Below are 27,182 nucleotides of genomic sequence, written 5' to 3' on the forward strand. Positions count from 1 at the left end.
ATTTCAAATGCATGTGCTTAACAGTAATAAAATTTTTAATGAAATTTCAGTGTAGTTTTAGATCGAGTGTTTAGTGGATATTTTTATCAAATTTTCGTAATTCTTTCTTATCAGAAATTAGTACTGAAATACTATTAGAAAAAACGTATGCATGTCCAATCATTAATAATCATTTTAAGAAAAGAACCAACTCTTTTTGAACATACAATTCTCCAAATTATTTCCGATCACTGAAAACGAACCTTCTTTTCAATTTTTCAACTTTTCTGAGAGACCAAGAATTTTCCTTTTGAATAATTAATTTTGCTTTAATTTTCCAAATTTGTCTATACTGTTTTAACTTTCGATAATTGTTAAACATCTTCTACAGTTATAAAGCCTTTACTGGAGTAGTTTTCTTTTTTTCATATAGAATATTCTAATAAGCTTTCTACCGAATACTTCATTGATGAACAAATAATTACTCACTTATAGCTTCTATTCAGCACACTACGGAAGCTAAAATACCATTAATGAAATTGTATGGATTAGAAATACTATATTTACAGCAAAATTTAATTGTTAGAAATTTAGTTACAGTTACATTATCACTATTAAAAATTTTAAACATTCTTAAATAATATTTTTTTCGAATCTTCATTGAATTTTATTGAAAATTATATTGATCTGTCATTTCATCTTCGTGAGAAAATTTTTCCATCCGTGGATTAGATTAGATCAAGTGTTGGCAACCTATTGAAACGGAAGAGCCAAAATCAACAATTTACAAAATGTTCCAGTTTTTAAAGAGCCACTAAAATTTTTTGATTTAATATTATAGTATTTGCTTGTATATATTTGATTTTTGGTTTAAAATAAACGGCTTTAAATACGGAATAATCTTTATTCATATAAAAGCACAAATATAGATAGTTACATCAATGGGAGCATTGGCTTTGCATGCCTTTCGAAAGTTTGATTAAATCTAGCTTATGGCTTATTGTTTAAAGTTTCAAGCACGAACTCTAGATTTTTATTTGTTGGTTGACTTCTATATTTAAATTTTATTATTTCATGCAAGGGAACGCTTAATCATACGAATATGTCGACCCGAAGATCGTCAGCACTCCATATGCGAATTTCTTCACCTCACCGTAGCATTCTGGAAGACTATTACATGCGTCAAATATGAGGGCCTCAACTCGCCTAATTTCTTCTAGAGCTTTTGCTGCTTGATGTGCATGCATTTCTGGACATCCAACTCTTCCAGCTTTCTCTTGAGTTCTGTGAACTTGCCACTCCATAAGTCTTAGATTTTCAAATCTAGCAATTACATATAAAGCGATCCAGCATCAATTCCAAATGGCTCAATGCTGATCTCATTTGTATTTGTGTTGAGAGGATTTACTATGAACGCGAGAGTACTTGTGTTGGTTTTGAATTGCTCGAATCTCTCAGCGAATCGATTCTTCATGTTTTTTAAAGTTATGCTGCAGTAATTCGTGTCAATAGTTGCATGGGTCTCATTGCGATATTTCTTCAGATTTTTAAAATGAAGTAATTTTCCGCTCTCCATGTCTTCAACAAAAAGAAGTAATTTTTTTTTCGAAACACACTTTTTGAAGCAAGATGTAGGCTGGGTTGCCCTTTCCTTGTAATTTTAGATTTACTTCGATTATTTTCATTGTGGTATCACCATGAAGTTTAATTTTTGCAGCCATTTGTCTTCTTCCAATTTGGGATGGTCAATGTTTTTATCATTGAGGAATGTTTTTATTTCACTCAAGCACAAAGCAAAACGTTGCAATACGTTACCTCTGGAAAGCCATCGCACTTTATTGTGTAGAACTAGGTCAGAAAACTGGTTATCTATTTCTTCAAGGAAATCTTTAAACTGGCGATGGTAGAGTGCTTTTTCCAAGATGCTGTTAATAATCTTAATTACCAAGTTCGTGACCTCTATTATATCGACCGGAAATGTTTGGGCACAAAGTGCTTCTTGATGAATTATGCAGTGAAACGTTAGAATTTCGTCGTTTATTATTTCTTTTCTGAAGAATTGATGTTACCCCTCTATGTATTCCTGTTATACTTCTGGCTCCATCAGTTGCTTTGGAAACGATTTTATTTATATCGATTTCATTGTCTTCTAGGCATTTTTGCACAGTTTTTGCTATATCTTCTCCACGAGTTTGCCCTGAGAGCGGTAGCAATCCTAGCAGTTCTTCTTTTGGACCTTGAGACGACAAATATCTGACGAAAAATGTAACTTGTGCCGTGTCTTTTATGTCTTTAACACGATCCTCAGATATGTAATCCAATTCTGTTACTGATTTTATTATATTATACGTGTACGTACCTTTGAGAAGATAATTCGCTTCTAAATCGTATTCTTCTTGAAACAACAAGCGAATTGACAACAACCGCAAGCGATTTAATTTACACACATGCAATGTGAGGTCGACCGCGTTATCCGAGGATAACACGTCTAGAACCAAGACAACATGTCTAGACTCTAGACGGTAGCTGTTTGGGTGAGACAGAAATGAAATGCAATTGGCTGAAAGATAAACATGGTCACTGAGTCTCATGTCTAAGAACAAAACAGTAGTTCGGATTTATCTCATTATGGTCATGTTAAGCGTAGCGATTTGCAATGAGCGATTATGTCAATAGAAGCTATTGAGACCTTAGGTACTTAAAAATATATTTTCTTATTTTTTAAAGGTTTTTATAATCAATTATTAATTTTTCGTATAAAACTGGTGAGCCGCCAATTTATATCAGCCTCAGTGTGCTGCTCCCTGGAATAGATGGATAAAATTTTCTCTAAGATTTTTTTTGCCTGCGACGATAAGAAAGTAAATTTTTTCGGCTGTTTTTTTGACTCTCTGTTATGAGTACACCTCATATTTAAAGATTATTTTAATAATTTTATTTTATCATTTGTTTCGCTCGATTACAAGATTTTTGCATGATATTTCACTTCACTCACAGGTTTTACATTTTTCGTTAATTCTTAAAAATAGAGACATTTGTGAATGCTGTTTGTTTCCCAGTCCGTGGTCCTTCAAATTATCTATCTGAATGAATGAGTTGCAATCTCAGGATACAAAATTTGTGAAACAAATTTAACTTTGAAGTGATTGCCAATCACCGAATAAATTTTCAAAGAATCTTAAACATTCCCCCAAAATGACGAGGACAGACGTTTTTGGAGTTTCTCAGAAATCCATCAATTTAGCCAGGATATTCTCGAAATTTGGTTCAGGATTCTCGTAACATAGTAACTAAGCCACATGAGCAGATGATGTACTAAAGTGGCTCAAATGAATCTTTATTGTTCAATACATTTCATGTAATAGTTCATAAGATCATTATTCTTTGCTAAACAGTTAAAGAAAAGAAAATCGAAATGCCTTTTTAATCTTTTAGAAAATATATCTGAAATAGTTGTCTGAATTAGTTCTTAGAGGCAAAAGAAATAGCTCTCATTTCAAAACACGCTACAAGCAAGTGCCCAAATGTATTGACACTTACCTCTGCATTTTTTCAGTGAGTGAGAAATCACATGTTTTATATATACCATTGCAATATAGCAGTAAAGTTCGATTATTGATAGTTAAATAATGCAATTCATAATGTAGCTGAAGCAGCATGAAGTATGGATCAGAATAGGACAAGAAAAAATATATCTTCATATGTGAATAGAAAGTAGGAAATAATTTTAGCTCATAAACTTGAATGTCAAAACAAAATTGTGAAAGAATAAGACATTGAAAAAAATGCTGTAAATAGATTATTTTTTATCTTATTTGTATTATATTTTATTTTTTTAAGAAATGTTTGAGAGTTTTCTTGCTAAAGATGCTCACTATGATTTAATTTTAGTGCCTTCCAGTATAATTTATGTTTTCTCGTGAGTTTCGACATTGTTTTGACTTCCATTCCATGACATTTTCTATGTCTAGGTACTCTAATAAAACTAAGTTTTAAATATTTTCTGCATTGCTTCTTAAAATTATTCTTATCTCAAATTCACTTCGATTGCGTCACATATATGGAATCGAAATTTAATTTCTAATTAACCATTAAATCATAATTAAGTGTTTAAAATATTAAAGCCTATTTTTGCCGTCAATTACAGACAAAATTACAAATATCAGAGCTCCAGCATATTAAGAAGCGGGTGAACTATGGATTGATGGATGTAGCATTTATAAACACGCACAAAAAGATCCCAAGTAAATTAAACATAAGTAATAAAAAGAAAATTATTCGATGCAAATAAATAAATTTAAAGACAAGAGACAATTGTACAAAATAAATTGCTAGGTATTTATCCAAAAGTAAAGACTTCATTTCAATTCTATGCATATGTCAAAAGTTTAATTTCAGTATTGTTAATCATTTGTAGTATAAATGTGTCATTTATTCCATTAAAAGATAAGAAAATAAATGACTTTCTAAGCAAATGTCTTATTTAGAACCCAATTTCTCCATAATATTCAGTAATGTGTCTTTGGAATCATTATTTCCCAGCTTATTCTTGATTTTTACTGGCAAAAACAATTTAGTAACTACTTAATTTAATCATAAGGAAAACATCCGATTATTATTACGTTGTAAATTCTTAGTTGAATTTCTAATTAATCATCATTTGCTAATTTTTCTTTCTCTGCGAAAAGAAAATTTCTCCCGAAATATCATTAATAATAACGCAAAGGAATTTCTCCACAGTTGAATTATTTCGATAATTTTGACGATTTGTTTGCTCAATCAAATAATTCATGCTTTATTTTAGAAAAATAGAATCCTTTTCGTATAGAAAGTGGGAAAATAAAGTGATAGAAAACACAATAACATATTGACATTATATTTTGTCACAGTAGGATTTTGAATACATTTAAGTTAATTTGATATTTCACTGACATAACTGAGAAGGAAATACAATCAGTATGAAGCGTAAAAAAATTCTTTGTCTTTTAATTAAGCTCAGTTAGTGGAATAAATTCCGACACAGGATCAGCCTGCATGCGACGAAAAATAATTGTGCTAAGAAATTTATATCCTGTAGCTTTATCTGTCTAATATTTTAGTTTATTCCCAAAATATAAAAGAATATAATAGTTTTTATTTGGAATCAGTCTTTTGGCTAGGGGAATTCTTGTACACATTTATTGAAAAATTTTGTTGTACACTTTTATTGTTTTATATTTGCAAGAAGGGAATTTAGTAATCGACTATTCATTCACTTAATAGAGTTTTAAAATTCTTCATACTTGTACGTCCAGAGAACTATTTTCAATTTTCTGCACCTAAATATCAATTGAATTTTTATTACACATAAATGGCGCAACCTGCTAGTGAATTTAAGAATAAAATGTTCCCAAGATGCAATAATATTTATAATCATGGATTCTAAATTGATGATGAAAAAATAGGAAATGTTTAAATCATAATTTATATTGCTAGTACGTTAATGGAAATTCTCTTAAATATATATATACTGTTTATTTCTCTCTCTCTCCCTCTCTTTATACATACATATATATATATATATATATATATATATATATATATATATATATATATATATATATATATATATATATATATATATATATATATATATATATATATATATATATGTATATGTAATGATACTTTAAACTCTTAGTTTGATCCAAATTAATTTCCAGAACTTTATATTAATTTGGCCCATCGTGGCTTCATTCTAAAATATTCTCTTATTTCGTGATCCAATTCCACTTTCGGTTTCATTAATTCTTCTTTAAAAAATAATGCGCCATCAGTACTACGTCTCAAATGAAAGCGATCCCTTAGGTATCCTTGAAAAGGTGTCAAAGGTCAGCACGTGTATTGAATTGGCGCATAGCCAGAAATCCAATGTTATATAAGGCGAGTGATCATTTTTTCGGCCCTTTTTTGACTTCTTTCTTACTTCTGCTTTTGTGCCGCGCTGCGCCTTCTTGTAAATAAATTGCTTTCCTGAGTTGGATATGAAAGAGAGAATAAAACGAAATAAAAAATACAATTGCGTCAAAATATTTTAATATTTTTCTGAAAAATTTTATTTAAGTAAAATTAATTATTAAAACAGATGTAAATTTTAATTATTAAAACAGATTTTTTAATCCGAAGAAAATTTTCAGCTTTTGTTCATATTATTTACCGTATCAACTTAAAGATCTGTGTTTATAGTCTCATTATAATTAAATATATCTATGGAAAATATGAAATAACTGTTTAAAAGAAATAAGAAGGTTTTATAAATAATCAAGCTAAAAAAATTGAAAAATATTATTTAAATAAGAGCTTGGTTTTTTCTTTTAGAAAAGCTGAGTAAGTGTAAAATTCAAATGTGATTATAACTTTTAAATGAGGAAAAGTTCTGTATGATTATAGTGACTATACATATGTAATTATAGGGCAGCTACTACTTTTGATTTTGATAGATAATTATTTCTAAATAATTGATAAAGTTAATTGATAATAATTTCTATAGTTTAAGGAAAAGAAAATTCTAAGTATAATTTCCTTTTAATCTTATATTTATTAATCTAATATATTTGGAAATGAAGATCATTCGAATGCATAATGCAAAATATGACAGCATAACAATGGAATCGGTATGTGATGAATATCGTAAACTTTATTGATGTAAAGTTCCTCAAATATTTTATTTTATTTCCGCTTTAACTGGATTTAAATAATATTTTCTGTATTAAATCCTTCACAAGGTCATAAAAATATTTCAATTGACAAATGGACATTTTATTAAAATGTTATTAAAGATTGTTTAAACACAAGAATTCGAAGTTTCATTGAGTTTATTTATACAAAAATCCAGATTTCTTCGGGCATCTCAGAAAAAAACATGCTTCTAATAATTTTTTAGACAAAGAGGGAAAAACATGAACCAGCATGACACTCTCATAACTTTGACATCGGAAGGGTAGGTGACTCAACACCCCCATAGATGCTGATCTTCGATTACATCGGATCTTAAACTCGTCATCTACCTTTCCGGAGCCATTAGTCCTCACTGCATTTATTCAAATAATTTTTAGTTGTATCGGAAAAATGTCAATTTTCATTAATGGTCTGATTTGAATTATGATAGAGTCATTTTAGCAGTTTGTTTAAATTCAAAAGATATGACACTCTTTTTTTTTTTTTTTTTTTTTTTTCTGTTTTAGCTGCTTGTCAAGTATCAGCAGAATATTCACTTTGATCTTGGATCCTTCTGCAGTTCTGCTTTTGAAGGAGAGTATGTTCTATGGTCTGGTTGAAAGCTTTGGAACTCAAAGTTTCGCTGCTTGTTATAACCGAAAGAATCCTTTAGATCTCACTCATGTAAAAGAATGATGAATTCTTATTTATTGCAACATTATCATCAGAATTCATTATCCAAAAATCTTAAAAACACATGATTTGTTGAAAAAAATAAAGAAGTGTCATGATCCATTTTTTCAAACACTTAGCAATAAATTGTACTTAACAATAAATACCTGAAACTCACTAAAACAATCACTCTATTCTATTTTCTAGCCATTGCTTCTTAAAATAACCCGTAAGCCTTTCAAACTTTAAAGTTAAAACATAATTTCCTTAAGATTATATTTCAATTCATTTAATGCTATTTACTAGAATATTTCTGAGAAAATCATCATATAGCTAAAACATAAAAAGTTCGAAACAAATTTAGTTTAATAATTCACCAATAGATGGCAGTAAACATCCCTTTTCAAATTTTCGCTCATTGCATTGCTTTCTCGGTTTTCAAAAGATAAATACATTATATTTATTTTTTAAAAAAATTTAAAGCTTCTAAAATATTTCGAAATGAGATGTTTGTTTTTCACATGTTTCAGCATTAATTCTTAATAAATTGTACGTTATTTTCAAAATTTTGCTTGTTTAATTCCTTTAAGACTCTTGTTACTTCAGTTTAAAAATATTGATTTGTTAGTAATTTAATATATTTTTGCTGTAGTATTTTTATCTTAATTCAGGAATTAAAATCAATTACAGTTGGATTTATTCGGTAAACTAATTTAGTCTTCTTTTAACTAATGGCACGGAATGAATACATATTGTCGAAATATGAATTAATAATAGATAAATGGATAATTTTTACGAATTTTAAGGCCTTTTTAAATCATAAAATCTTCTTTTATGTTTAATTTGTAAGTAACAAAAGAAATTTATCTTGTTGACATATAAAATTAAACGAAAAATAATTAATTCAATTTATGACAATGCATATATGCAACAAAGCACTTTTATGGATCAGATGAATATAAACTGATGATTTTGGTGACATGACCAATTACTATATTTCATTTATCTTGGCATTTGTGTTCCAGAGTTATCATGTTCACATATTCACGGCTGGACAGACATGCGTTTCAAAGACATTTGGCTCAAATCGATAGAAAGCTTGAATTTTGTGTTAAAATATTATTACAAATTTCAATCTTTTTTTTTTTTTTTTGCTTTTGAGATAATAAAATTCCAAACTGACAGAAATAAATTCAAATTTTTTTTATTGATCTGGGAGGCTTAAAGTGTCTTGATTCCTCAAAATCTCTTAGTACAGCTCTTCCTGTCAGTGTATTTTAGGTGCAAATATATATATATATATATATATATATATATATATATATATATATATATATATAATTTTAGTGACTTTTTATTTCTATAAATAAATTAAAACAATTTCTTGAATGAATTAATGAACAATGAATTAAAGCAATGACATGCAGGAAATTTCCAATTGATAAAACAGTACATATTGTTTAAATAGCAGTGATTTGTGTAATGTTTTGTTTCGGTTTAAAGTGGAAAGCTAGTCTGTAACGTAAAATACTTTATTCTTGAAAATAATACTCCTGTCCTTACCAATAATGTTGGTCATAATAAGAATCTTTATTGTACTGAATGTATTCTTGTATATGAGAACATATCGAATAAAGGAAGTTCCAACGATTAAAAAAAACAATTTGTAACCATTCCAAATTCTTAGTGGGACAGATGCAGTAGAGCACTGAACATTCTTTCTTTTTTTCTCTGTAAATGACAGCACTATCTACTTATGTATATATGCAAGGAGCTTCATGCTCGTTTTTAGCGCTGCCAAATCTAAATCGAAACTGCAGTTGAGGTCAGCCTTTCTAACCGATTGTCTTGATCTAAGTTCTTATCGCTCCTGCTCCTAATTTAAACAGCAGAATAAAAGTAAAGATGAAATTAAAATCAGGAGTCCCTATGGCCCATCTTAAGTCTTCTTTTTTGACGAACTCCTATTTTCGAGATGTGTTGCCAACAAAGGAATTTTCCCTGAAATAAAATACTTATATGGTTTATGATGGACTCATTTGAAAGACGATGATAAGGACAAGTTTTTGGTGAATTTGACAAATTGTAGCTTGTACTTGTTTTTCGGAATTCAGAATTAAAAATTTTGACGACATCCCGATTTTGAATTTTGCCAAAGTTTCGGCACTTATTTCTCGGCTGTAAATTCATGTGTTTTCATGAAACTGGTGTTATTTTAAAGGAGTTTAACGGTTCTTTCAGAATATATGCTTACTTTGAGTGAGAATGTGCCTCAATTTTTTTTGTTTGGATTTTTTATGATTTTCAGCAAAATCGGCTTTTTTTCGATAACTTGCCCAAGGTTGGAGAGGGGACCGGGTTTATGATCCCCATTCTATCCCCTTTGTTTCTTTTATCACCCGGTTTGGTTTGTCAGAATTGATCCAACTCACCCAGCATATATATATTACTAATTTCAACGCACTTTGATTTCATTTAATAAAATACTGAAAATGATTACTGTTAGTTAAAAACTGAAACCCCTTTGAATTTTTAAGAAATCCGTCCGAAGAATTTTGAAGTGAATTTTAAATGAAATCTATATTTTAAACTTTTGCATGCAGTATTTTCATTGAATAAGTAACTAACATTCCTCTTAATATGACTTATTTTTCGAATATTAAATTGATTCCCAATAATGCCTCGAAAGTTCGTAATAATGATTTCTTCCTCTGGGAGAAGCTCATCGCGTGGTAACAATATGCCAAAAAGTACTTTGTGTGTCTTTTAGGAAAACAGTTCAACGGGTGTTCCTTTTTTATTGATTAAAGATCTCATATCTGTGGCACTAACCATTATATCCCGTTATATAAAGGTTATATTATATTATATGGTTTGGTTTATGGTTATATTAAATCGCATAATTTTGTAAAATTATTAAAAGTGAAAATAATTGAGTATAGACACATGGGATGAATTACATTCAATTGATGGCACTGCACTTTAGAAATGCTATAAAAATAGGTTTATCGAGCCCTTAAAAGCAACCCCAAAAATTCAGCCCCAATCTTAAACGTATATAACAGAATTAATATTCCGTTATTGATTTAGTATTTTTTTAAAAAATATTTTCTGAATTTATGAAATATCGATAATGTTTTTATCTTTTACAAAGTATTTGCGATGCTTTCTTTCAGATGTCTGTTTTACAGTTTGATTAAAACTATAAAATAAGCTGTTGTGTTTTTACTTTATTTAATTTTTCTGGACGAATAAGTTTCACTGTGTTGCATTTGTTAATGAGGTTATTGCAAGCATGTAAAATTATTTTGGAATTGACTTTTTAAGCAAAGGATTGCCTGTTTATTTTATAATTAGTACTGTAAAATATTATATGCTTTTGTAACAAATAGAGTATGTCATATTTTTTCGAATATATTGGCAGCAGATTGTGTGATATTAAATTCTATCGAAGCTCAGCTAGAAGAATTCTATCTAAGCTAATCGAAGCTGATGGGGGTGATATCCGCAACCGGGAGATGGTTATCTTCAAAGTGGTTTCACTTTGAAGACATTTCTCTTAAGAGGACATTAAACTTGAAGAAAAGTGCATATTACCGCTTTTATATACATGAGAATTTAAAATGGCACCAATTTGTTTAGTATAGAAAAACAAATCAATGAAAATAATCATTGGCGATGATTTCAGTTTTCTAGGATTTAGTCCCATGCAGATAACGCATAAATTATTGTAATAAGTTTCTATTCATTTGTAACATTGTAATTTTGAGATAATAATTGAATGCTTCTTAACTGTTCACGTGCACCGGTTCATTACAGCTTTTAGAACGTAATACAATAATTCAACAAATATTGGAAACTTCTCGTTTTTCTGCAAAAGGCAATATCTATACGTACGGATCCAAACTTTGAATTTTCATTTTCAAATGACCAGATAAGAGAGGTCTATTTTTGTAATAAAATGGTGTTATCTTTGTCCTTTGATCGAGGTTCAAAATCATGAAATATGTCCCAAATGTTCTCGTGTTGCTTTGAAATGAATCATAAATGCAACTAAACTTAATAAACTATGCAATAACATATTGAAATGACGTAAATTCTTAATATTATTATTTATTTCATTGGATCGAATCAACAACAGTCGAAAAACGTTTTAACTTGATAAAAATTTATTATTGCAAATATATTTCAGTTGGTAAATGTTTAGATTATCACTTCAATTATAACTGATATATAATGTCTCAAATCTGAGATATCACTAAAAGAAATAAAACTGTAATGATTATAAAAAATTAAGACAAGTGATTTATTCGTTTACCCATCTATTCAAAGTAACATTTTAGAGCTTTCAATATTAAGAAAAAGCAATGGATACCACTTTTATCACACAAATTGGAACTGAAAAGTTTGCTTCCAAAAAATAGTCAAATTTAAGGGAAACCGTAAAGAAAGTTAAGTGAAAATAATCTTTTGATTGATTTTTTTAAAAAATTTTCTTATATATTATGAAAATATTTTCACTATAAATTAAAGTTAACATGATATGTGTGAAATTATTGAAGCTACCTGTTTCTACCTGCAAAATATAGAAGATACAAAAAAGTGAAAAAGTGATTATTTCACTAAGTATTGCTATTAGATACATTTATCCCACTGTAAAGTTTCATTAGATAAAGTAGAAAATTGCATGAAAGCACTAATTTATCACAATTAATATAAATGGAAACTTTTAAATATGCAAATTTAATCAATGCAGTAAAATTGTCATATTCAAATATCCGTCTAAAAAACACATTGAACAGCATCATGCCTTTATATCACATGTGATCAAGTGGAGGCAAATATTGTCAGAAGAATGCGAATTTGTATAGGTACGGAAGTTTCTCGTTTAAAACAAGTTTTGTTGTTGTTGTTGTTGTTTCTTATGGCATTTGCCGTAGGCAAGCCCGCTGTTCGAAGACAGCGGATTTAAGCCTGGGGGGGGGCTCCTCTTGTTTCTATAGTAGTTCAAGTTTTGTAAATACTTCAATTAATGCATTATTTTAATTTTTTAAATTTAATGAAGTCAAGATTGCATTATTATATTCTGACTTCACCCTTTTAGTAACCTATTGTGATATGTATATTATACATGAAATATGCAACGAAAGACTCGTTTAAACTCCAGCTTGAAGAATAAAAATGTGATCTAAGTCAATAAATTTGGCTTTTAATATCTCAAGAGATTTTACAGACAAAAGCATGAAACTTTGTCTGTTTATAGATAACAATAAGAGAAAATTTTTCTCCTTTGCATTTTTTCATTAAAGATTGAATTTTTTTAAATTTCCTATTATCATTCTCTACAGAAACCAAAGTACTTCCTTAAGTAATGAATGCTTTGAATTGAAGCTATATGTATGTTATAAATATTTAAGGAAATAATCATTGCAAGTACCATTAGAAACAACAACAATATTCAGAATAAAAAAAAATTCTTCCGAATTTAACTCAAAGAATTTTAATAATCTTAGGAATAATAAAATTTAAAAAAATCATGAAATTATTTAATATATTAAGAAATACATAAGAAATATTTCTTTAACTATTACTTCTGTCGTATCTGCACTCATTCAGCTTCAAAGTTGCGTTCTCATATTTCCTTTAGTTAAGCTAATCAAAAGAAACTCATTAAAAAGGATTTATGACTCTTTGTGAAACGATGTTTGCATTTTAAACCTCGGAATCCTTTTCCATTGCTATGCAAATCATCACATCGAGAAAGTTTTGAAATTAAAATAATCTATGTAAATGCCCTCCATTTTGTTCCGACATGTCCAATATTCTGAAGAGATAGCTGCTTAAGGGCTATTCTAATTTGATTTTTCACCTCCATCTTTTATGTTTGTTTAAGATGTGTTTTATGGCCTTTATCCTTCTTACGGAGTAAGAACGTGACTAGAATAAAGAGTCAGAAGCTCATTAATCTTCATAATTTGCTATAATGGCTGCCGCATCGGATGAAAAATTCAATAAAAAACACACAGCTCGTAGAAGAAGTTGTGATCCACGAAGTAACGATGATTAACATGTGCTGCATGCTTACAATGACTCGTAATGTATTGAAGAAGAAATGCTTTGTTTTCCATAAGAGTGGGTGAGGGTATTGAAACGAATCGATAGGGTTCTAGTTTTCGGTTTGAATGCAGGCCTTTCACACAGTACCTTTACACAATCATTTGGCCTTTTATGATCCAGGAATTTCACTAAAATAAATATTTTCAGGAGAAAATTATAAACTTTTTCTATTATTTGCTTAGCGCTATCATTCTTTAAAAAATTGTTCAAGATTTGAATTAAAAATCTATTTTTTTGTCTCCAATATTAATTTGAGAGAAATATCGTTTGAGTGTTTTTAAAAAGAAGTCGTTGAACCTGAATTGTGATCATCTGATATTATTTGACATGTTTTGAATCACTAACAAGGATAAAAGGATTTTTATGATGAGTTTTATAGCTCTTTCCTCTTAAGCTATGAAATCAAATTTTCAATCATGGAAACCATTGATTAAAATTGGAAATTGGAATTGATTCATTGGAAAAATGAATTCTGTTTGTATGCTGCATTTGTTAAAATAGATATCTTACTAATATTTCTCTTATATCAAGAAAAATAGTTGAATCAGTCCTTTAATGTGGTTGTAACTGCTTCTTTTGATTCATTTATATGGAACAAATCCAACACTGGGTAAGCTACTTCAAACAAATGCAAATTTGAATTCATTAGGAACATTGATATAAAGTTCTTACATTAAAAGTATTATGGTGATCTAAAAAAAGTCATTAAGATTTCAGAAAGAAATGAGTTATTTGTAGAACCAATTTCATAGAAATGAGCACATATTCATATGGTTAAGATTTTTTTCAAATGATTTCCAAGCTATTTTTTTTCTTTTCAGAAAACGGTATGACCATCATAATGCTCGTGCGTCAAAAAGAAAAGCATACATCTATATTTGTAATGTAATAGATTTTGTGTATAAAATATGTCTGATGTCTCGTTAGTTTGACATTGAATCGGCAAATGAGGTGAAACTTTTGATAGACGGGGAGCCACTTTTTATTGAGAAGTGAGCATCACTTATGCTGTCAAGTGAGTAAGCAAAGTCTCAATGTCTTGAAAAGAGGCCTACGTTTCGACATTAGAGGAAACCAGCTTTGACGCACTTCGTTTCTAGAAAAACATCTAATCTTTGATGTGATGGGGCCTCTGAACTCCTTATTTCCCATGGCATGGTATAATAGGATTTCTGAAAAGACCAGTACCGACTGTTCTTTTATTTTCTATTGCTAGACTGGTGATTGTATTTTGAAATGAACATGTTTTTTCACGTTCCTCGTGATCTTTATAATGTTGAAAAATTCGCATTCACATAAATGATACGTTCCAAAACTTATAGTTTATTAGTATCTCGAATATAGAATAAGGAATCTGTATTCTTCTGTTCGTTTCAATGGATTGCTTGATTTGTATTCAATGACCGATTCGGCGAACTAAGATCCAAAATTTAGTGCTAATGGAAGTTCTTCAATGGGTTTCATTTTTGTCAAAAATAACTGTATATTTTTTTCACATTGGTCGAGCCTTTTTTTTGCAAGAAATCTCATCGATGAAATAAATAGATACCAAATATGGATAACAGCAAACATATAGACATTTTTTTAAAAAAAATTCCATGGCAGTTGATTACATATCACCTTCCAATAATAATTGTAGTAGAAATTGCAAGCATGTTTGAAGAAATAATTGTACGAAACATATTTTATTTTTTATTGAAAGATGAACTCATAAAAACTAATAATATGAAAATCAACAAAAGAAATTTAATCATTTTTTTCATGATTGAAAAAAGGGACACATTCTAGACCTTGATAAAATTTCGTATCATCAAAATTGTTTAGAAACTTAAGTTTAATGCAATTGATTGAAAAATTAAAGCTTGTTATTCGGTTTGCAAATGTATTCCGTTGTCAATCCCAAGTAACTGATATATTTTTCTGGAAAGATTCTTATTATTAAAGGATGATACAATTTAAATGCTGAATTAGGATACCATGAATATTATGATGCAATTGAAATCTATCCATGATTATTGCGATGCAATTCAAATCCTGAAATCAAAAAAGTAAACGAATTCTTAAAAGGTTAAGCATATTACGCTACATCTCTTTTATATTAAAAGTAACAAGAACATCCGCACAATGTTGCAATTATTTAAAAAACCCATTTTTGACTGCAAGATTCTTTATTTGTTTTGCATTTAAATTTCTTGTCAAAAATAAAGGTAGCAAAGGCTGTATGAATCTCCTTTATAATTACTATTTATGGCAGGTGCAGATTGGCAATAACAATGAAATAAGGAAAAAAAAGAATAAGAAATCTGAAAGAATAATTATTTAGTAAAAAAAAAAAAAAATCTTATCTACTTTCAATCTATTCCAGCTCAGTTTTAACCTTGAATTTAGCATGGAAATATTGATGGAACATTTAAATGTTGCTTGATCCTTCCGCGAAATTTACAAGTCAAGCAGTCGCACTTAAAATCTTACAATGAAAACTTTTAGATCTCTTTATCCTAAGAAAAAAGTGATTTCAAAGAGAAATTCATAAGTTTTTAATCTCTTAAAACAGAGCAAATAAAATAGTAATTTGATTAAAATTATAAGAGAAACTGCTTTAAATCTTGTATATTCAATAACAGGAAATTTGAACATTTTATGATTTGTCGATTTACAGCTGAAATAAGTACATCTCAGAAAATAATAAAAACTCCTACAAAAAAATCAACCCTGGAAAAGTATATACACATATGATAACCCGACTATCATTTCCTATCTAATAGTGAAGGAATTTATCAAAATGTTAGTTACAAAAAAATATTGTTTATTTTATGAAGCTAACGCCCCTTTTAAACTCGATTTGGAATATTCTGAATAGTCATAGTCTTTATTCATCTTTAAATGTTTCTACTAATCATTTGCATTGTGTTTTTGGTTATTTTACTTCAGTATTTTTAAATATACATTAAGTCCTACTAGACAATTTTATTCTCAAACCAAATTATTGCCACCCAAAATCTAAATTCCTTAAGGACTGGTCCAATACAAAAGCTTTAACAAAGAAAGAAACTTTGAAACCTGTAACCAAAAATAAGTATTTTAAACATTAAAAATGCTTTTAATCAATTAAATATTTGTATAATCTCGTGTTCGAACCTATGGTGTGAAAATTAAGGCGCAGTGGCTAGAGCGTGTTCAGTTGAGAGAGAAGCCAAAAGTTTTAACAGCAACAAGTTTATTAATAAAACCTTAATAATAATAATAAAACATGAATGCTTTAGGATCCTGGCGCTGCGAAGTGTCGGGAAAATGTTGGTGTGAGCTTTTGTAATAGAAAAAGGTGGTGTTGCCTTTTTCTATTACAGCTTAACAAATGCGTTGAACAATGAAACAGACAACCAGCGTGTGGCACCACAGACCAAAGCCTAAATAATTTTTAAGATTACCTTTTGAGGATGAAGTTCAAAGAATTTCAAATAAATGACACTCGGCATACATAGGAAAAAATTAAGGTACAGAAACTGCAAATTAATAATAATAAAAAAAAAAACGCTTGCTGAATCCTTAATTTAGAAATCTTCAGATTACAAATTTTCCTCCCTCCTTACATTTTTGTAGATAAAATCTTCTATTCATTTATCACATAGTAAAGAATGTTTATCATAGAATTTTACTTTTTTCTAAACTCTAGGTTTTAATAAGTTGTCTCATCATGATGACAAGTTAACATCCCACCAGAAGCTAACACCAAATCTAGCCATGAAATATTTTGCTGCCTGGAACTGTAAGCCTATCTGTCCTTAAAATGTCCATTCATAATTTTAAATACTAGCTATATATTAAGTAATAATTTCATGATAGGAAAAATGTTTCAAAGAAGTCAAATGATAATAATAATAATTCAAATCATACAATGATCGTCACATACATTATATTTTATTGTTCTAAAGAACTCGAAAAGAGGCACTAACATTGTTTGCTCACCTTCAAATAAAATTTCTGAGTAGATTTTGTCAGAAATATCTGATGAAGGAAAATGTATTTTATTTTAGGAAAGAAAAGCTCCTTATTTTTCTCATGCATATCCCTTAGCTTTTATCTATCAAAAATAGGAAAGTTTTCTTCAAAGCAATATCTGACTGTTTGAGCAAATTTGCCATCAGAACTATTAATTGAGAACTACCAAGTTTCCGATTCATATTTCATAAAATTCATTAATAAATTCAGAAAAATATGACACACTATGGGAATTTTCAAACTTCGAAATATCTCATTATCAGACTATGTTCACTCAAAAGCGCAATATTTAAAGATACCGAATCTTGGTTAAGAGATGTTAAGGATGAAGAATTAGCAAAACATTTTGTAATTCAATGAATTTTAAAAAAATCAGTTGAAGAATGACGAATTATTGACTTCAAAAAGATCGGTTTCAACACTCTTTGCCACACTTCAATTTGTAAACGTTTAGAAAAGTTTCATCAAAATAAAATAGTGTCTTGAAGGTAATTTCTGTATGTTCTTAATACTTAGTAAAGTTTTGGACAAACTGATTTTTAGAAACCTTAATTTTGTAATTTACTTATTTTCAAGTCATTTAGAATAGATACTATTTTAATTACCTACACATTCTTTAGTTTAAAAATCAAATAGGTACTTTGTACATATGATTGATCACTTTTCCAATTACTTTGTGTTGAACTTATTTAGCATAAGATTGTTTATTCAATTTATTTATAAAGTTTTATAAAATTATGACTTTTTATAAAGATAATTTACGTTCATTCTTAAGATCTATTGCTCAAAACATAATTACATGTGATGTCAAGCAACTCAAAAATATCCATTGATGTGATGGTTTCTATGAAATATCTCTTAGAGTTCATCATCATTTCAGCAAATTAAGATTCTCACGATCAATGTCAGCAAAGAGTTTCCTCAAATCTCAAAAGGTATCATCATTCAAAAAAATATCTCCTGAATCGTCAGTTGAGATGAACTAAAAAATATCCCATGGGCTTCAGTGACAAAACAGATTTAAAACTCTTACTAAACATACAAATATATTGTGTAAAGCACAATAAAGAATAAAATGAAAGTACAATCTCTCAAATTTGTGACGAATCTATAGAAATAGAGAATGTGTGCATCCAAAAAATGTGGAAGGACTTGAGAATTTAATTTCTTACAAACGTTTACTATGTCGTTGATTTTACAGCAAAACGAAGTTATAGCTACATGTTCGCGGTTTTCACGTTGAACTGATGATATTCTCTAGTCTTTTCACAAGGTTTCAAGCAATATTTCCTATAATTTGAAATTCTTTGTCTTCGCTTGAACTATATAGGCAGAAGTTATTGAGTTGCTACATGTAAAATTAAAATGAAAAGTGCGCTGTGTAATCAGGTATAAACATTTAATAAATAGACATATGCTTCTCTATAATACGTGATTCCAACTCAACTAAAGGAAACTTGCCCATATAGAAAGTTAAATTATTAATTTTTGCTTTATCTTTCCTTCTAATAATAAGGATATGGAAATCCCCCGTTGCAGGAACATTTGGTATATTTAGCTTGGCATGCAGGATGGTATATTTCATATTATCTTGATATGAGTTCACAAAATACATTCTTGTACCACAAGTGTTTGTAGTATCAAACATATTTATTAACAGTTTTTGTCGGTTTAGTAAGTTGATTGATAATGTGAGCTATAATTCTCATCTATAACAAAGCTTAAAATGTATGCGCAATGTTTATGTATTGAGGACAAAAAAAAAAGTCAGGTATTGGCTTAATGCATTTTTCTCTCTTTATAGTAAAATAAAAATATATCGTTTCTGCTTCTCAATGTACTAATGGATTATAGAAAGCCTATAAAGTATTGCTTTTTATCATCTTAATAAGTCCTCTCTTGTCTTAATAATCTATAAAAAACGATTAGTCTGGGATGCTTTGTAATGGATATAATAAGAATTGAACTATTCGTTTTCCATATCTGTCTTAACATATTATCTAAATATCATCAGATTCATTCATTAGAGATCAATAATCATTTCTTTTTCTTTGTAATAATAATTCGTGTTGTCTCGAGAAAAACTGTAAAAGCTTAGTTTAGTTGGGTAAAAAGAAAATTTTGTTACGTGCATAAACGCATAATCCTGTTCCTTTTTCATGAATTATGTAAGTAAAGGAATCAAATTATTTTGAAGGATTACAAGTAAATTCAACTTTATAACAATAAAAAAATCAATGGAAATAAAGCCTTTGGTGGAAAAAAATTAACATGCTTTATTATTTGTTGTAACTAGAATTTGCATTTTTCTATAGTTAGAACTAAATAGTAGAATTTATTACTTCAATGTCCTACACTTTTGCATTAGGCTTAATTTAAGCAAAAACTGATGTTATTGCTTTTTGTTTATTTATAGTGCATAAATATAAGAATTAATTTCACACAGGAAAGAATCATCAGCGTTCATAAAAATTTCTTTAAAATTCACTTTTAACAATTTGTGATAATTTAAGTTATATGTCTAGACGCATTTTGAGAAAACTGAAAGATTAATATTATTGGAATATCAACATAAGAACTCGTGTATATGCATTTAAAATGCCAAAATATTGTTTATTTAAGGAGTTTACTGTAGATTTATGTATAAAATGGGTTCCGGGCTTACTTAAAATAATTATTCTTTTTTGAAAATTCTTTTTTTCATAGGACGCATCTTTTTAAAGATGGTATTTTTAAAAACCCTATTATTAAATAAAACTACAAATAATTTTTAAACTTTTCATTTTATTCGCTTTATTTTTACTATAAGTTTTCATTCTCCACAAAATTTTCCAAACGAGAATCTAAAAGATTTTGAATTACAAAATCAAATTTTCTTTATTCTTCCTCAAAGAAAAATATATCATAGTTTTTAATTTTTTTCTGATTGAAGATTTAAAGATCTATGTTATTAAAGTTGATTTAATCCCTAGAATTTTACCTTTCAGAAAACCATCTTCTTTTTAATGAAATTAAAACCAAAGTATTTATAAATAAGGGTCTTTTTTTAATATTTAAGATTTTATTTGCTTTTAATAAGACAGTTTTCATCAAAAGAAATATTTTTCAGAAATTAATTAAATACTTTTTCAGGTTGTAATAGCTCTTTTATACTCGAATAAATCCTTAAAAGGTTCTCATCTTAATCTACATTTTCCCTTCGATTGAACTTTTATTCTTTCTGTGTGAATATCCTATCAAAAACATCAAAGACGCCTCTTCTCCGTGATATTTGACACTTTTTAGATACTGCACGGTTTCATTAATAGAACTTGCCGAATTCTACTTTTTTTCCTTCTCTGACTTTTCCCTAACTGATCTTCTCGAACGGCTCTTCTCGCTTTAACATAAGTTCTTCCTTTAAATTCTCGTTTTTCTTTACCATTTTTCTCTTTTCATTCCTTCCGCAATTTTCTTTTCATGCTAAACTATTTAAGTTGGATGTGTATTCCACATGGTAAGGTCCTATTCTTTTAGATTCATTATTCCTGAGAAATTCCTTTTCCTCGCTCCTTCTCTAACCGAATTCCGTTCTATTACATTTAGTTCGCGATTTTCGCGTCAGTAAACTCGTATTTTATTGCTCTGAAGTGATTGTTTCAGCCGAACCTAGTGCATGATGATGAACTTTTTCCACAAAACGTTTTCAGGAAATCAGATTCTTCAAGTCTTTGTTTTATTTTCTCCCCTTCTCAGCTGGGACGAAGTTTTTCTTTCGTATAATTTTAACGCAGTTTCAAGATATTTGGAGGGCGAAATTCGGTATCATCTAACAAACACATTTTTATTTAAATTCTTCAAAACTTTTTGCAGCTAAATGTAGCTCATAATTGTTTTATAAAGGCTGATTACTTGTTCCACTTTGATCAAATATGAGGTGAATGGGAAAATACGAGCTTTTTAGACCCATGATATTTTAATAATCGAAAACGAACTACAAAAAAATTAAATATTTGTTTTAGATATAAAAGTACAAATCTGGAGAAATAATTATAAAAAAACGATTTTTATAGTTAAGCAAAAGAGCAGTTTAAAAGGGTGAAGGAAGAATGTTAGTGGGGAAAGCCTATTTTGAATTTTCTATCTGAATTCTAGACTCTTTCTAGAGCAATGTTTCTAATTTCTATATAGCAAATAATTACCAGAAAATGAGAAAACAATAGCGAATGATTCATTGCTGAAAGTGGAATTATTTGATTTGAAATCAGTTACATGTTATTATACCTGAACTGACGAGGATGAATAGATGAAGAATAAGTCAACTAGTTCTCCCTTTCCTGAGCAATGGTATGGATTTGAATTGCTTTCACTCTGTTGCCGAAATGTAATTCTTATGGAAGAGAGTTGCAGGTGAGAACTCGATCCTCATTTATTTTCTCATCCTGTCGCTACAACAGACATTCACCTTTCTCAAAAATGATTAGTAAGGAAAGGGGAATTTCCTTTAAGGGATTCCACGATTATTTTTTTCTGTTTTAAAATGAGCACATATTTCCCAAAAAGAAATGCCCCTCATTTGACATCTATAAAACTGTTGTCATGAATCTGATACAAAATAGAAAAGACATTATTTTATTTAATGCTCATTTTTTGCAATTTCTTGCAATGAAGATAATCGGTTACTTTAATTTTTTTAAAAACTGCTCGTAAAAGTCAAGGTTTTTAAATATAGAAAATAACTAAATACGGGAAGACTTCACTTATTTTTGAAATTACTGGTAGTATAAGTAATTGTCTTGCGAAATTATTCTTACATGCCTTACATTTTTCATTCATTCTGAGAAGATCCAAACTGAAACGTTTGTTCTAAGAAAACGGATTGATTCTTTGCAGAATAAATATACCTATTTCAAATGTTTGACTCTTTGAATTTCATATGATACAACAATGACTTTTTCAACTAAACGCCCTTTATAAAATTATATTGAAATATTTTGTATTACTTTATTATTCGCAGAGTTTCTTTCGTGTTTCATGCGATTTCTGGTCATCCACATAAATGAAATTATAAATTTTTTTTAAATTTCAAGAACTATAATCTCACATTTTTTAAGACTGATTTATTGCTTGTAAAATAGATTTTCTTTATATTCTAGTATTTATAAACAATTATAAATTATTTTTTCAGGCAATTGTTATAGATAGCTTTGACTTGGTGTTGCTTGATTTTTTTAGTAGTTGAAGGATTTAAAATTTTGCATACTTTCTTAGATAGTTTACGCATATTTTGAATTATTTAGCTTGATACAAGAAAATTACTTATCATTTTGAAACCTATGTAAGTGACTCGTCCGCACATTGCATTACTATGGAAAGTAGAGGCGTAGAGAATAAATCAATCCGATTGAAACTTTTGTCTGGGAATTTTTTTCTGTGATCAAAAATGAAGAATCAAGAATTCTAAAGAAACTGAATTTTTGATGGGAAAGAGAGGAAATTCTTCGCATTCTGTTTGAGAAGATAAACATGGAACGTATAATAATAAAATCACTTCCAGGATGCATTTTAGTCGAGATTTCTTTTACCAGATTCCTTTCGTTCTGCTTTTATTTTTTTCTTCTTTGGCTGAGGATGTTAAGTTCTTATATACATTCCAGTTTCTGAAGCTTGAAATTTCATATGTTCCACCCTTTAAGCAAAAACGATGCATTTTATCTATTTCTTATCTATCGATTTTTGACTGAAAGGATATAAGCCAAATTTAATATTGCTTCTATTGAATAACAACTGAATAGGTAGAAAACCATGAATCGAAAATACGAATTATCATAGCTAGCGCTTTCTGAATATACTTGACAGAAATTCGAATTACCAAGATATTTTTTCAAGAACTATTTTGTATGCTAGTTTAATCTTATATAAAATTAAAAATTGGATTATACAATTGAATAATATATTTTATTATAAACAATATTGATATAGTAAACAGGCTTCTTTGGGAGGAGTGCAGAGCAAAATATCAGCAAAGTACGAGAATGAAGTATAATATACATTTAAAATAATTTGTAAAAATCAAAGAATCAGTTCCTAGACATAACCACTCTAAGAATTTCACAAGTTTTTAATTCTATGAGACTTCATAATCGTAGAAACAATATCGGTGGTCATCTGCCATCCATTTTTCAGAGACAGCATAAAACAAAATTTTGACAGACAACTGGGCTGTTTTTGAAAATTAATTTCCGATCTTTAAAAGCGTAGCCAACCATTTAAAAAGCTCTTTGTTTATTGCAAAGTTATAGTTTAAATTAGTACTTTCAATGGCTGTGATAAGATGTATCTCATCCTGATGAAATGAGAAGCTGTTAAATTTATGCAATTAATATGATGGATGGATTGTTGATATGGCATAAATAATATTAAAGTGGGAAGATGATCGTAGATGGCGACTAGTTGATATAAGGCATCCATTACGGTCTCTAGAAATATCATCACCAAAACTTTTGATGTAGAACTTCTACTTATATTTCTGAATTCCTATCAATAAAACACCCATGTGGAGAAATAATAATTCATTTCGAAAATTTAAGAAGTTCAGTTCTTTATTATAACAACAAAAATGTAAATATATTTGCTGCGAGATATTATGTCTATAAATAATATTACAGGTTTTAAACTTGCATAGCAATGGACACATCAGAAAATGCTTTAGCGTTTGGTTAATAAAGCCGATGAACAATGATTTATTTCAAGCCATTAGTTATTAAATGAAAACAGTGGATAAACGCCCTTTGTACAGAACTTAATATTGGTATTAATTTTCACAGTAGACGTATTATTTAGTCATTATTGACGCTTTTCGACTGGTATCAGGTGATCATAATTAATACCACTTGACTCATCTCTCTATGATTAGACTTAATTATCGGAATGATGTTTAAATCTACTTGTAATTCGGTTCAACAGACCAGATGCAGGATTATCGCAGCAAAGACTTAAAATAAACTTACACCCATGTTTATCCTACTGTCATTATTCTTCGAAGAAAATTTATTTAATGGAGTTAGAACGCATGTTGCAATTAAATAAGAGAATGAGAACTAGAAAATCTTCCACCACCCCAGATGTGTCAACCAAATCACCTGGAAACCTATATCTTCAAGTCAGTTGTAACTCCTGTTCTTATTAATGAATCAGAACTTGCAGTAACTACAGAAAACTTTCATAATGGAAAACAGTCAGTATTATCTGAAACGCCTATTCAGATAACACTGATTGCAATGTGGTTATCATACTCTTTTTAACTTAGATACGATTTTAATGATCATTTAGCAGCATGTATAGGATATGATGCCATGAGCATACTTAATCTCATTTTTTAATTATGTCAGGATCATTGTATGAGTAGATATGCTTCAATTGAAGGATGAGGAATTTAAAAACTTTATTTTAAAACATAAAGTGCCCATTATTGAAATAAAAATGCTACAAATTACTAATATTCAGGAATTTTAAAATGTTAGTCCTGTATTTTTAACCCTTTTTGCTGATTCCTTCTACACGCATTATAAAAATTGCAAGTTGGATATATCTTAGAGATGAAAGTGAAAATCATGGAGAACAATATCTTTCGGTTTGATTACGTTGCCATGCTTTTATGTTGTGAATAGTAACGTCTGAATCACTTCCAGTAATACAAGTGCCTCAATGTGAACTGTATTTATCATTTCATGCTGAAAATGAAAGCAGTTATCCATTCAGTGGCATAAAACCAAGAGAAAATGTTTTAAACTACGTTCTGTAAAGATTTACCTATTCATTAACTTGAATTTCTACTTGTAATAAATAACACGAACTACTCCATTGCCTAAGTTATTTTTTGAGGAAGTTCTGTCTTCCATTACTTAAATAGAAGACATCGAAAATTCCGTGACTTCTCATTAAAAATGTCTAGGTACAGATTGCATGAAATTAAATTGGAATAATCCTGAACTTTAGTCAACTATTTTCATATTTTTCTAAATTCCATATAATTAACTCTTTTAGAGATGCGAAAAGGAAAGCTAATTTAATATATAAAATCAAATCTAAAACCACAAAACATATATTTCTTTTCTTTTCCTTTCACGTATCAAATATATCAGACATATTTCCTCAAATGTGTGCATTACGCCAATTACTCATCCCCTTTTCCACTACACTATTTTCCAGTGTTCAAGGGCATGAAATGAAAAATCTATGAGTATATCTTGGAGATTTTAAGTTGTATCTATCTAATCCATGAGTATATCTTGGACATTTTAAAGTTGTATCTGTCTAATCTATGAGTATATCTTGGACATTTTAAAAATGTATCTGTTTTATCTATGAGTATATCTTGGACATTTTAAAGTTGTATCTATATAGTCTGTAAAAACTAACAAAATGTGGAAAAATAGATAAACGAAATCTTAATTAATGTTAAAAGTTTGTAAGTATAAAGGTAAGGGTTAATGTTGAAAAAGGTATTTCCATAAAAAGAATTTATCTGTTTATTGTTTATTATTAAACTTAATCTCTGCAAGAATATCAACCAAAACCTTTCTGTAAATAAGAAATCAACTGAACTAACAAATAAGGCATTATTTTTGCGTAAATATTTCTAGCCCTCTTTTGCATCTAGTATTAAGCTCTCTTCTGCATTAGTATTAAGCGCTGTTTCTAGTATTAAGCTCTGTATCTAGTATTAAGCATTGTATCTGGTACTAAGCGTTGCATCTAATATTTAGCGCTCTTCTGCATCTTATAAGAGATCCTTAAGAGTAATTATACAAGTCAAATATTAAATGCCTTGAATTGTCTGGAATTTATTATGTTCTTGTTTATTTTACTTAGTACTTTAACTAAGAAACAATGCATAATTATAAATAATAATTAAATGGATTATATTTTCTCTAAAGTATAAAAAGAAATCAATACCGATTGAAAGTTAATATTGAAAATATTTGAAAAATGAATAGTTATAAAATTTAATAATGATTTATTTTTTACAATATTATAGTAATACAAATGATGAAATATGATTTTATATGCAATCATTTAACGTTGAGAATAAAATTTAAGTATGATACTTCAATTTTAATGAAATTTTTAGTAATTATCATTTTTAAGATATTCCTAAAAAAAAAAAAAAAAACATTTTCTCATGCATTCAACTTATGCCTAGTAAAATTCTTCAAAATAAATCTAGATTTTCTGATTTTATGCTTTCTTTACTTAAATCCTTTTTTAGTATTTGCTTGATTCTAGGCATTTCAAGTTGGCGTTTAAATAATATCTATAACGTCTACTGTCAAACCAACAAAAGTGTCTCTCTTGCTTTACCTTCTTATACTTTTTTTTCTGCTCCAGGAGACACAATCTTTTATGTAACCTAACCAAAAAGATAACTCCGAACGATCTTCTAACCCACATATTTCCTGAAATCTATCCATAAAATGATACACTGAACCAGGAGAATATCCGAGAATGGCCGGTTTTTCTTTGAGATCAATACCGTAACATCGAATGAGAAAGTCTCTTTGTTAGGCTGTTTACTCTCGTACAGTAGAAGTCCACTTTTCCATTTACTCAGAAAACTAAGTAGCTGTAGTAAAGATTCAAGATTTGTGAGTATTTTCTACATATTAAAAGTTGAATATGCTATAATGGAAATGTAAAGGAAAGAGTTTTGTGTTCTATCTTGGTGAAAACGACTGCTT

The sequence above is a fragment of the Argiope bruennichi genome, chromosome X1, assembly GCF_947563725.1.
Source record: "Argiope bruennichi chromosome X1, qqArgBrue1.1, whole genome shotgun sequence".
In the NCBI taxonomy this organism is placed as follows: Eukaryota; Metazoa; Arthropoda; class Arachnida; order Araneae; family Araneidae; genus Argiope; species Argiope bruennichi.